The sequence below is a fragment of the Caretta caretta genome, chromosome 16 (genome assembly GCF_965140235.1).
Source record: "Caretta caretta isolate rCarCar2 chromosome 16, rCarCar1.hap1, whole genome shotgun sequence".
Classification (NCBI taxonomy): Eukaryota; Metazoa; Chordata; order Testudines; family Cheloniidae; genus Caretta; species Caretta caretta.
Genome location: NC_134221.1, coordinates 13796047 through 13809715, shown reverse-complemented (window position 1 = coordinate 13809715; position 13669 = coordinate 13796047). Strand labels below are relative to the sequence as shown.

General features: G+C 46.8%; 1 long non-coding RNA gene across 2 annotated transcripts in view; it reads right to left on the bottom strand.

Moving 5' to 3' along the window:
* Positions 1-5705: 5705 nt before the first annotated feature.
* Positions 5706-13669, bottom strand: part of LOC142069435 (uncharacterized) — a 47985-nt gene continuing 40021 nt past the window's right edge. For both annotated transcript variants that reach the window (XR_012665256.1, XR_012665257.1), the window contains exon 2: positions 5706-6584. This is a non-coding gene — a long non-coding RNA (uncharacterized LOC142069435). The remainder of the gene's footprint in view (positions 6585-13669) is intronic.

Genomic DNA, 13669 nt, shown 5'->3' with positions numbered 1-13669 from the left:
GAGGAACAGCCGTGTTAGTCTGTATTCGCAAAAAGAAAAGGAGTACTTGTGGCACCTTAGAGACTAACCAATTTATTTGAGCATGAGCTTTCGTGAGCTACAGCTCACTTCATCAGATGCATACCGTGGAAACTGCAGCAGACTTTATATATACACAGAGAATATGAAACAATACCTCCTCCCACCCCACTGTCCTGCAGCAGGACAGTGGGGTGGGAGGAGGTATTGTTTCATATTCTCTGTGTATATATAAAGTCTGCTGCAGTTTCCACGGTATGCATCTGATGAGGACAGTGGGGTGGGAGGAGGTATTGTTTCATATTCTCTGTGTATATATAAAGTCTGCTGCAGTTTCCACGGTATGCATCTGATGAAGTGAGCTGTAGCCCACGAAAGCTCATGCTCAAATAAATTGGTTAGTCTCTAAGGTGCCACAAGTACTCCTTTTCTTTTTACAGATGTTCAGTGTCTTCAAAAATCCGCCACTTTGATTGTAACTAGCTACTCTAAATAAGGATTTAGGGGCCTAACTGTAGTCACCCAGCTGTGAAAACACTGGCCCATGTGCGGAAATGGGAGTATTGAAAGCATCACAGGAGTCCTGAGTCAGTGATCAGAATGACACATGGGGAATGAGGTGTGGGATATGTTAATTGGTAGATTAACGTCATCCCTAGGAGCTAACAGGCCCCTTATCCTGAGGCTCCACAGCTAATGCTTGTGCCTTCCTGAGTCTCAAATCAAATCAAACAGCTACACGTTCCTTTTACTGCCAGTAACCAAAACTTTCCTACACTTTGCCCCTGTTCACTCATCTTCACAGCACAGCAGCCCTGAGGGAGGCCATCAAGTTCTGATGGAGACAGATCTCAGTCCCTTTTCAAAAAAAGAAAAGGAGGACTTGTGGCACCTTAGAGACTAACCATTTGAGCATAAGCTTTCGTGAGCTACAGCTCACTTCGTCGGAGGCATAAAGCGGAAAGTACAGTGAGGAGATTTTATATATACACACAGACCATGAAAAAAATATACATTGTAAGGAGAGTGATCACTTAAGATGAGCTATTACCAGCAGGAGAGTGGGGTGGGGGGAGAGAAAACCTTTTGAAGTGATAATCGAGGTCCCTTTTCAGACACCCAGAGTAGATGTTAATGGAGGCTGTTGAAGAGGCCTGAGATGACAGTTTGAGAGACGACAGGGCACTCCTCTCCATTTTCCAGGAGGCATCTCCCACGGCTTAGCCAAGCTGCAGTATGGCCCACCCAGCATCACTCTTTCTTGCCTCTCCTTTCAGGTAGCTCCAGTACAGAAGATGCTACGAAAGACATTGCTCAGACTTCCGGTGTCCTTTCAGTTATAAGCACCTGGTCCTAGGGCAGCAGATATCCCTGCACCAGCCTTCACTATTCACTTCCCCCACCACAGTGAAGGAGTTTCCCTGCCAATCCCATTCCCCATGTTATCTAGGGATGAGATTTTTCAAAGCCATGGAGAGTTGGGTACCCAAGTCATTGAACTTCGAAAGAAATTGGGTTCCCAATATCCTTTGAAAATCCAAGCCTAGATTTATCAAGTGTCCAGCTCACCAATGAGCTCCAGGAGCTGTGCAAAGATTCGTTATAAACACCTAGTTAACACAGGTAAATTAAACACACCCAACACCCTCATCAGATTTCCAATGGCACTTTTCATAAGGTGTCACCACATATCCCCAGAATAAACTAAACGTGGTCAGATACAATAGATATTGCAACTGCAAAGCAGACCAACACTTCAAGACACAGGTTAACATCCTGTTAACCCACCAAAAAAGTTGTGTAACTGTTAGACAGGAGAGCAACAGAAGGGACAAAGGCAGAGGGCTTTCCCCTATACAATCGATAACTAATCCCCCTTCTCTGCTTGGGTCATCACTGGGTTTGAACGCAGGACTTTCAGCTCTAAAAACCACCAGCATCTGCCACTGGAGCGATGCTATGTTCCAATAGCTGTAGTAGACTCTTATCCTTTCCTGTGTATCAGCCATTAGATGGGTTACACACACACATAGGTGAGTTACAGGTGCACAAAGAGCTGCCCAAAAGACCCAAACACACACTCTCCAAGCCTGGAACCCGTTAGACATGCTGAAAAAAATAAAGGCTAGAGATGGCATCAACCCGGCCCCTGGGCATAAAAGCCATCAAACCTACCTGCCGACAGGCACAGCCAGCACACAGCCTGCAATCAGGCCAAAGGGCACAACTGGGATCAGGTCAGCCATATGCAGGCACCAGCTTCAGGCTTGCTACGGGGCACAGGAACTGCTGGAGCCTGGTGTCACATGCACCAAGGAACAGTTGCTAGCCACATGTTTTCCTCAATTAATTTTTAAAGGCATTCAAAGAGAAAAGCATGGGAAGCTGCCCCATCAGCATCTTATATCTGATCTTAAAAATCTTTCACTTTTAGTGTGAGATTAGGAACCCTGAGGGAGGGTTGAAAGAAGAGTTACCCTGGATAATGTTCTACCAGAGGGTGATCCAAAACATACAGTCTCCATATCCCCTTAGGAAGGGGAGAGAATAGCAGAATCCCTGAACTTGGTTCTGTGGTTCCGGCACGGCACAGCACAGCACTGGGACTCAGGAGATCTGGGGTCTCTTGTGGCTCACTGCCTGGTCTTTGTATCAGAGTAGCAGCTAGACGCCTGCCCCCACAGCCCCAAATAGAAATTGGGCTCTCACTACACTAGACAGTACAAACCATTGTAGAGAGTCCCTGCCCCCAAAACAATCTAGACAGGCAAGACAGAACAGGTTGGAGGGGAAAGAGGCACAAAGAGATTAAGTGACTTGGACAAGGCTACATAGTAGGTTAGTTGCAGAGGCAAGAAATGAAGCCAGGTCTCCCAAGTCACAGTCTAATCCCCCATCCACTGGACAAGTCCCTTTACACAGAAGGAATGAGCACAAGGGAAGGGGGGAACACAGAGGTACCCAGGGTGGTTTGAGGCTTGCTTGTTAGCCAGGTTGAGTGGCAAGACAGACTCCTGAGTTGTTCATGCTACCAAATGTAGCAGACACCAAATATAAATGGTGCATCTCAACCAATGGGACAGAAGTGATGAAGCATAAACACTCCCAGATTAACCTCTCCTTGTAGGACCTCCCTCCACAGCAGCCTTGCCCAGTTCCGCTCTCCCCCATAGGGTGCCCATCTGCAGCTCAGATGTAGAGGCAATTCTGTCCCCAGCCCTGGAAGGCGAGCAGACATTGCTGGGCACACTCCCTCACAGGCCTTCATGGGCCCGGAGCATGGGCAGAGAGTTCCCAGAGAAGCGTCAGCCTCCTAGTTAGAGAAAAAAATAAGCAGTGCGCTTTAACATTAAAAGAATACACGCAACAGCTCAGTCCCCCGCCCCACCTTAGATCCATAAATACTCTGGAAAAAAAAACCAGCAAACAAACAAGACCAGGCCTTCAGCTGAAGCAGCCCAGCCCGAGAATCTCCACCAGGCTCCTATTTTGGGCTGTAATTTGGTCAGGACAGAACAAGCAGGCTTCAGCTGTTCTCATCCGCAGCCCACAGCCCGGGCAGTCAGAGTCTAACCCTTGGCTCCAGCCTTCAATGGCTCCATTGTTCCAGGCTGGGAGCTCAGCTGCAGCGTACATGGCTGCCCCACATCCGGCAGGGTCCAGGGGCTGACAGCAAACCAGAGGCTGCTGTGTCAAGTCATGGGGGTGGCGAGTCCATGGGGCTGTGACTGGGAACCCAGCAACGAGGTCAGAGTGCATGAGGACTGTAATGCTGAGGCAGAAGCTGGGTTGTTTCTCATGCTCAAGGCTGGAGCTGGGAGCCTACTCAGAGCAAGGGCCATGGCACAGATTATCTTCCTCACTCATTGCTTTCCTCAGATTTTTTGGGAGAGCATGGGGGCGGGGTGAGAAAACCAGCCAAGTTTTAGAAGCTTTTTTTAGCTGTAGTCTCCCGTCACTTTTGTCCCCGATCTCTAGGATCCCCCATTTGCACCAAACCAGAGCAACAATCACATCTCCAAAGACTGCAGCTCTTTCAAACTGGAGGCCAGCTAGCTCAGCCAAGCCAAGAGAACCAACTGACCAGAGATCAGCAATGTAGATATGTGCACAGTGCGTGGGCTGTCTGAGAACTGCTGAGGAAAGCTGCAGGGACATGCCTGTGTCAGCTGGGACACTGTTCGTGATAGGCAGATTTTCAGAAGGAATCAGTCCCCATTTAGCCACCTAAACAAGAGCCAAGTTTTCTACAGCTCAGCATTCAGCATGCGGAGTTTTCGAAAGTCTGGCCACGCAGGCTGGAATTCTCAGGAGGGCTCTGCACCTGCAGCCTGGCCCACATTTAAGCACCTAAATAAAGTAGATAGATTTTCAAGAGAGAATTGGGCGTCTTTTTTACATAGCTACTTATCGAAGACCAGTCACTGGAGACATCCCTGAGACAAAACTTACAGGTAAGGGTTGAAAAACCCATCACTTGCCAGAGACCTTGCTCTCATACTATGCAAGTTTCACATAAAAAATTCGAGACAGAAGTGTCCAAATTTCCTTTAAAAAGCAAGATGTGTCATTCACGACCAGGCAAGAAATCCACCAGGAAGAATGGTAAAACATTTAACACATTGGCGTGGCCAGGTGGGAGGATCTAAGTTTGTTTATAACAAGTTTCAGTTACTAGCAAATGATAACAATCAGTACCTACAGTAACAAGTGTGCAGTGCATAAGTGGTTACCAAGGCCTAGTCTACACTAGCAAAATTATACTAGTATAGGTCAGTTAGGGGGATGGTTTACCAGTGCAGTTATTCTGGTCTAACATGTGCTGTATCTGTATGGTTTATTCCCCTTCCTGTATGAGGATAAGCACTTTCCTACTGTAATAGAACTGTGTCCACATTAGGGAGTTTGCTGCTTAACTTACCAATATAATTAAGCAGCAACGCCTTCTGTTTAAGGGCTTGTCTATACTAAAACAGCTTTGGTACCCAATGTGGATTTTAAAAGTGAATTTAATCCAGAATAAAGGGCTGTATTGACAGCTACTCATCCACTAGTCGGATCACTACAGTAGTTCTAAAAAGAAAAAAATTACACTCACTCACTCTGTGGACCCCACACAGAACTGTGAGCCAGAAGACTGACCTCTTCCCCCAGCTTTTCACTGGCTCGCTATGTGACTTTTCACTCAACCTTCATTTCTCCCCCATCTTTGAAACAGGGATAATGACACTTACCCACCACCATGAAATACCTCACAACCTACATGTGGGTTACACTACAAATGAAGAGAGCTCAGTATAATTACTCAGAAGACAGATGCTTTTGTTGACCACTCCTTCCCCAGCCTCTCGTTCCAGATTTCACACCTCCCTGACAGATTGCTGGATACATGACAGTCACATCAGGATACTACTAGACAAGACTGAAATGAACTTCTCAGTGCAATGGGTGGGGCTGTTTGGTGACATCCTCCCATGTGTGTCTGTGTGGTTGGTTTCCTGTCTCTGGAGGTAGGATTTTCCATCTGTTAGTACCACATCCCCCTCAGTTGTCTGCAGCCCTCCTCTGTCACTTTGCAGTTTGTTCTATCCTTTATTTATTTCTCCCTCTTGAATTTTGGTGTTTGTGAGTTTGCCCACTGATGATTTTGCACGAAAGGAACCAGCAACAGAGGCATGAAGACACCATGCAAGATAGAGGTGTTTTATTTTTTTATATTAAATGGATTAGAAAGAGACATTGGCACTGCTGAGAAATCCTGGACTGGGTGACAATTGGCAGAAAGTGCCGCTGCTTGCAAACCAAGAGTTGCTTTGCCATTTTATGCAGACCATCTGGAGGGGCTCCATGGACTCCAGATTGGGAAACTCTGCTCTCCAGGAAATTCCCTCAGCTTCACAGCGGAGTCTACTAACTGTCACCTAAGTGACTATTCCCACCACCACCCAAAGGGACATCTGTATCAGCTTAGTTCCTAACAGACAATCAACCTGACAACAAATCCTGGTCCCATTGACTTCAAGAGTTTTGCCAGGAACCTATTTCAGTAGGTTCGCCCAAGCATTGCTGGATACATTAGGGCAGCAGCAATGTTCTCTTCCTGAAAAGTCTGTTTTGGCTAGCCCCTTCTTCTGCAAGTCAGTGTCAGGTGAAGGTCTACCAAAAAGGGAGCTTTCTGCTAATAAAGCAGGATGACACCACTTCTTCCCTGAAGTCTGCAGCTGATGCTATATACAGATGGCCAGTCCATTCTTCAGATTGGATCTTCCCATTGGGACCCTTGTAGAAATCGGATGGCTGGAGAGCCCTTGTGTTCATGTTCTGATCTGGTAACGCCACAATAGTATTCAGAAAAATAAATCCACTCAACCCAAAAGGGAATGCCCAGGATTATAGCCTTTCAACCACTATCATTTTGTAATATTTCATTCGGTCTATAGTACTGGTGAATTTCTTGATGGCAGCCTCTGGGAATTTCTGTATTCTCTAACCATAGTATCTTCTCTGTTCATTTCCAGGCAGATTTCAGCTTTTTTGGGGCAGGGGAGGGGGATAAATTTGTTCACCTGTGACAGAAACACAGAAGTTAGATGGGGAAGACCTTTACAGCATGTAGTCCATCTCTAGCCTCCTGGCCAATGCAGAGTTATTCCCTAAAGTACATTCTCCAGTGTTCCATTCAGCCTAGCATTAAACATCTCAAACCCAGGGACTTCGCACAATTCCCTTGGGAAACTACTCTTGAGTCCAACAGATCTCACCACTGGGAAATTCTTCCCAATCAGCTTCACACGTACAGTTACTTCTACTTTTAGCCTTTTGTAACATTTCAAACTAATTCTTCTCCATCCTTAGCAGTTAGGACTTCAAATACTAGTACCCAGTTAACTTGTTTCTCAGCCGTCAGCCCAGTCAGGTTGCTGCTGTCAAAACATTCACAACTTCTCCATTAGGACCCAGAGGCAGCCATCTTGTTTCGAAGCACTGACGGGACAGATACTACATAGGTGGAGGTGTCTATACAAACTCCAGGGCAACTAATGGAGACTTCCCTTGAAGCCATCCTGCCTTGATTTCCACAAGAGGATATGCTGCTTTGTGGTTTGTTCAGATGTTATGGGCATGCCATTTCCATAATACACATGCCCTGAATCTACTCTACACCTAAGATCATGCAAACTCTCAGCATCCCCTGCTCAGTGACTGACATCCATGTCAGACCATCAAGATATTTGATTTTTGCAGCGCCTGATTAAAGGCCCACTGCAGTCAATGGGAGTCATTCCACTGATTTCTATGGGCAATGAACCAAGCTCTCCTTCTGTATAAGCGGTTGAGCTGTCCAATCTTCACCATCAGCTTTAGCAAGCAAGGCCATCATTAGATACTTAGAGAGCACACTGGTTTTTTATAAATGCAAAATACCAATATGCTTTTTCAAATTTGGCAACAAAAAGTTCAATTTTGGTAACACTTTTGCTTCATACTCACCATGAGGATGCACATTAAAAATATTGTACTTCTATAGCCACTTCCATCCAAGGAGCTCAAAAGACTTTAGTCATTACATAGTTACACTCTCAACCCTCCCTGATCATTTTAGCAGCCTTTTACAGAAGGGGAAAAAAATGGAGGCCCAGGGAGATTCTACGTGGATTGATTCTAAAAACTTTCTGGGCCCAATTATGATTTTACTGTAATGTAAATCAGGAATAACTACCCTGAAGTCAATGGAGTTATCCAGAATAAAACCACTAAGTGAGAGTAGCAATCTGGCTCTTGGACTCAAGACATCTGCTCCTTCTGTGTATTCAGAAGCAGAGCTTGACTCTAGTGACAAAATGTGTTGCTTGCTTTTACTCCGCTTGGCTCTCCACAGCCAATGCAGCTAAGGGACAGGGAGCTGGACTCTATTCCATCCATGGCAGAATTGTTTACTAAGCACCAGTCAAGTTCACCCGTCTAAACCCACTGACAGCAAGGGGGTAGCACAGGCATCACTAAGGGAATAGACTGCAGGTGTTGCAGTTCCACAGCTGTAACCAAAGGCCTAGTCTGGCCTGTAAAACCCTTATTGCTAGCAGCTATGCACATGCGAAGAAGCACCCACTTCACTTTGCCACTCAAATTTTAATTTGATTTTGCAGGGCTGCCAATTACCAGGATTTTTTTTTTTTAAACACACATTTGCAAACTGAGCACATTGGATACGGAAAGTCAATGAGACACAATAAAGATGCAACCCACTCACTCTACCCTCCTGATACTATTTTTACTAAGTCCCTTATCAAACTACTTGGAGTGACTTGCTCCAAGGTTGCACAGTGTGTCAAGTAGCAGAAGTGGAAATAGAACCCAGATCTCCTCACTCCCAGGTCTGTACTTTACCCAAATACCCCCTACCTCTCTCTCCTCTCCACCTCACTAGTTCCATGTTTTGCTTTACAATACAGTTTCAATGGATTCGATTTTAAGCTGCGTGCATTACTACAGCACCATACAGACATCCTTCCACTAGGAGACTTACAGTGGTGATTGTATTCAGAGGAACAGCCGTGTTAGTCTGTATTCGCAAAAAGAAAAGGAGTACTTGTGGCACCTTAGAGACTAACCAATTTATTTGAGCATGAGCTTTCGTGAGCTACAGACTGCTGCAGCAACAGCATGAAATCAACACTCCAGCATTCTGATGTTCACAAGATGCTGCTTTCTCCCTAGGAAAAGCTTTGATCCTTGCAGTTAGCAAAAATGATCAAGCATCTTGCCCTCATAATTACCCCCTTACCAAATGCATGGGAAGGCATCAAGGGGGTTTGTCCAGGACTTGGGTGAAGAAAGTGGGGGAAATATTTCTGATGTAAGATAGGTTTTATCTCAAAATGAGAAGTTAGATTACAAGCTTATTTTGTGGGCTTGACTTTCAAATTAAGTTACTCAACTATTTTGAAAAGAACTGAAAATGTTTCCATGCACCAACATTAGGGAATCCTCTTCAGATCAGATGCACAGAGTAAGAGCGACACCCGGAAGCCTAGGTACTACTTTTAATTCAATCACAAGTGAAAGTTTCAGATGGGATGACCCAAGTTCCAGTGGATGTTTGCCCACGTCACAGAATCCCTGCACAGCACAGTCCAAAAAGTCTCAGATCTGGGGCTCAGTTCTGGGCCATTTTCTTTTTGCCAAACCCTCAGCGACTTCACAGGGAGTTCTGCACAGAACTCAGTCCAATAACACTTCAGAGAAAAGGTTACCAATTGGACAATGACCCCAAAAAAGTCAACCAAGTAGTGAGATCTTCCTTGCAGAGTGCCAGAATCCAGGCCACATCCTGAAGGGACATAGCTGTTTTAGCATCTGATGTTTTTATCATGTGCTTTCCATGTCACCTGTAAATGGAAGCCCTGTATTTCCTATACAGGGGCTTTTCATCAGTAGATCTCAAAGCACTTCACGGCTTTATTTACCCTCACAACATGCCTGTGGAGTAAGGAAGTATCCCCATTTACAGACAAGGGACGGAGGCACAGACAGGCTACGTGACATGCCTAAGGTCATAGGAAATTTATGGTGGACCCAGGTCTCCCATATCCCAGGCTAGTGTCCTAACCACTGGTCAATCCTGCCTCTTGTACACCCCACAAGTCAATCTATAGTTGCAGGGATGGGAAAATGGCACCCTAGGCAAGCTTTTCTTTTGGTGACCTTGGCCCCTGCTGCCTCCCCCAGCACCCTCGAGCCCCGCTGCCTCCCACAACATTCTCCTCAGCTCCCTTCCATGGCCTCACCCCTCAGGCCTGCCCTGCTCCTTGCCTCTTGGCCATGGCAATCTGGGTGGTCACCCACCGGTAAGCCTGCCCCTGCATAATTGGAAAAGTGATACTGGTTTGACGGTCTCTTCTCTGCCCCTTCACAGTTTAAGGCTTAGCGGACAGCACTTACCAGGCAGCTTCATTTTAGCCGTGGTCAGGTACAGTGGATTTTCAGTGGCAGCTGCTGGCTGATGAGCCCTTGTGAAACTCTGGCCTTAAGTGATTTGCACCAGGTCCCACAGGGCATCTGTGGCAGGGGTGGGAATTGAACCCAGATGCCTCAGCCACAAGACCTTTCTCTGAAGTGTTTCTCCGCAGCATCTGAAGAGACTGTGCCTTTGACAGGCCTCCTTCCTATCCCAGCCCTTGCTTCTCAAGAGGCTTCATTCAGAACATCACCAAGGAGAACATGCAGGACATTGACGGGCTACAGACCCCAAGCTGGGTTTTCAAGTTCTGCTTGTATGCAGGGAATGGGAGAGGCACCAGGGAGACAGTTGTAACTCCTTGATCTTGCACCTCCAGCCTCAGCATTAGTTATAGCTGCTGAGGAATAAATCTAGTTTATGCCACTGATCAAGTGTCCCGAAATAACCTTAGGCCAGTGATAGATTGACCTAGCAGAGCTCCATTGGGTCACACCCAGACCTTCTCACGACATCTTACACCAGGGATTTGGAAGCAAGCACAAGGAGGTGCCTACACCAGCAAAGCTTTCCCCCAATGCAAGGGCAATTCAGCCATTTCTGGCCAGCTTCTGTCCACTCTAAGGGGATCAGGGAGGTGGGGACCGGAAAATGTAATCTTACAGCCAGAAACCTATTGCAGGAAGGTGAGAGCCATTGAGCTGTGGGAAGGTAGAGAGGATCTCACCACCTCATTTAAAAGCAATCACTTCCTGTTTCACCCTGGTACAGAACAAAATACTGTTTCCAAAAAAACAAAAATGAAAAAACCCACGAAGACAAGCCCAGCATGTCTGGCCGAATCCCACTGAATCTCAGCGCAGCAGGAATAGCAAACAGTTGAGTTCACAGCAACTGCACCAGCTGAGGTTGGGTGTGTGGTTTATGGCCAGAAAAGTGACTTTACAAAAATGGTTCTTCAAATATTTGCTCCCTACACGTCTTCAGAGTCACATCTGCTTCAGTTACTGAAGGCTCCTCACAGCCAGCCCCGGCGCGCATTCACTACAGCTGCTGAAGAACAAGCCACAGGATAGGACCAGATTCTCCTCTCCAATGCACCAGGCTGACCCCACTGCAGGGACCAGTACACCCCTGGCATAACCAAGAGGACAACTTGGTTTGTAGAACTTGTTCTGCTTTATGCTTCAACCAAGCTGCCAGTTAATCCACAATTCCAGAGTCTTTATTGCTGGTTACAAGGGATGGAATGAGCAGGAATCAAACAGCTTTTGATTTGCAGATCCCAAGCTGAGCTGCAGAATCAGCAGTTGGGGGGCAGGGGGGGAGGGAGAAACCTTAGATTGGCTCCGTAAACTGAGCAGAGATATTTGGAGGAATCTATGGAAGGCCAGAAGTGGTATAAAGAAAAGGAGTACTTGTGGCACCTTAGAGACAAGAGACTAACAAATTTATTTGAGCATAAGCTTTCGTGTTTGCTGGCCCTTTCCTGAACTTACTTTCATGAGCAACTTTCCTTCTGGAGCGAAGTTTTCGAAGAGGTCACACCTATTTCCCTCCCTGAAGCTCTGCTCACTTTAGGTAATTAGCCAAAGCTTCTGGGCTCCCACTGGCTACCTCTGGTGACCGCTTTGCAATGGGAGGCACCCCCACACAGAATAGTCCACAGGAGAAACCCTTGGGTTTAAGCAGGAGATTCCCCTCCATAGCCCAATTTCTTCTCCCTCTTGAAGCTGCTGCAAAGCATCATATCAAACAGGTCACCTCCAAATATTTTTAGTACGGTAGCACTCACAGCTGAAGTCAGAACCCCGTTGTTCTAGGTTCTGTACAAACAGCCACACAGCCCCTGCTTAGAAGAGTTTACAGTCTTAGTAAGGAAAGTGTACAAAAAGGTAGGAGAAAAGTATCCCCATTTTACAGATAGGGAACTGAGGTGAGACACAGCAGTGACTTGCCCAAGGTCACACAAGAAAGCCTGTGGCAGAAGAGGGATATCCTGAATCCCAGGTGACCCTTAAGTTTCTGTAAGGTAAACTAATGTGATAAATACAACCCCAAAAGGAGGAGAGGAAAAAAGTCAGCTTTCTGGTATAAATTCAGAGGCCACTGACTTCAGTAGCATGATTTTGTATTTCCACCAGTGACGGAGTAGCTTAGTCCCACACTGGGATTTCCCTGTGGAATCAGACTGGAGAAGGTTGGTTTAGAGACCCTGTGCATTACTCTACTTTGCACTGCAGATACGCTCCTTGCCCTCAGGAGTTTACAATCTAACGATGCAGATTGTTCCCCTAGGTTTGAACCTTCCTCGATTTGGCAGCATCAGTTCACCGCTGTGGACAAGCCCAAACTTACAAATTGTCTGGCCGTCAATAAGGCACAAGAGGAATCGGCTCACACAAAGGGAGAGCCAGGCTAACACAGTAAGTCTGACCCCGACATTGCTGTCCAGCATAGATCACACCCTCCAATGCAAGGAGGAACAGGGAGACAGCCCAGCATCTCTTCTGCCAGAGGACTCCCGCCATTGATTGGAGGACTGGCCACAGCAACACACGCTAGAGTTCACCTTGTCACTCCTCTGAGTGGGAATAAAGTTCACCACTTCCTGCTTCTGAATAATGCTTACCAGGTCTGCAGCATACATTCGATCCAGCCAGGGGACGAATGCACACTGATAGGGGGTGTCATGCACAGATCAGCATCTTTGCGAACCATGCTGCCCAGTACAGTCTTGTGCGTTATGGGCCTGATCCAAAGCCCACTAAAATGACTAGGAGCTTTCATGGGCTTTAAAACAGGTGCTCTCTGGGAGTATGCACAGCTCGGTGCTCAGAGGAGCAGGATTTAAGCCTATATATTCAGAAGAAATCAGGGAGTCAAGAGGGCATGTGGGAAAAGGACACTCATGCATGATGGGTACTTATGGTCAGGAAGGGGACCGTTCGGTCTTAAAACATGTCTGAGTCTCAGACTTCCCATGTTAATAAGAGTACCATGTCTGTGTTTGATCACACCAGAGAACTGACTGAAACTAAAGATTAATGGGGGTGAGGGGAGAGAGAAAGAAACTGAAAGAGGAAGACTGGAAAATGAGTCCACAAACACCAGAGACAAAAAAAAGAGGGAGACAAATCCCCTTTCTTCCCCTGGAATTTTCCAATATGTTCTAACTAACCCCTGCAAACTTCAGTGCAGGCCCAACACAGCCATGAGTGCAGGGGACTGGACTAGATGGCCTCTCAAGGTCCCTTCTATCCTATGATTTATGATTTACTCCTAGTTGTGTTTGATCCTAGCCAGGAGTGAAAACATCTGGTATGTCTACACTCCAGTTCACATGGGTGTTAACACAGTAAAGACGTGGCTAGAAATCCCAGGGTAAAAAACCCAGGGAGAAAAAAGGTCCCCAGCCCTCAGAAAGAGCCAGCGTGAGGGTAAAGCGCCATTCTACAGAAGGGCCCCCCCAGCTGGACCACCACACCGTAGTGTAAGAGTTAGGGTTTTTCTGCAGATGGCTTTTAAGGGAAGCTAGCTCCATTACTTTGAGGGGTAGCAGCCTTTGCCTAACGCTGCCTTTTGTGCTGCTCCTGGGGGCTCACAGTCCACACTGCTCAAGGCTGGCCAGTTCTCCGGCTGCTCCCGGTCGGCTGTCGCAATCACTCTGGGCGAGGCCAGCCTGTCACCACC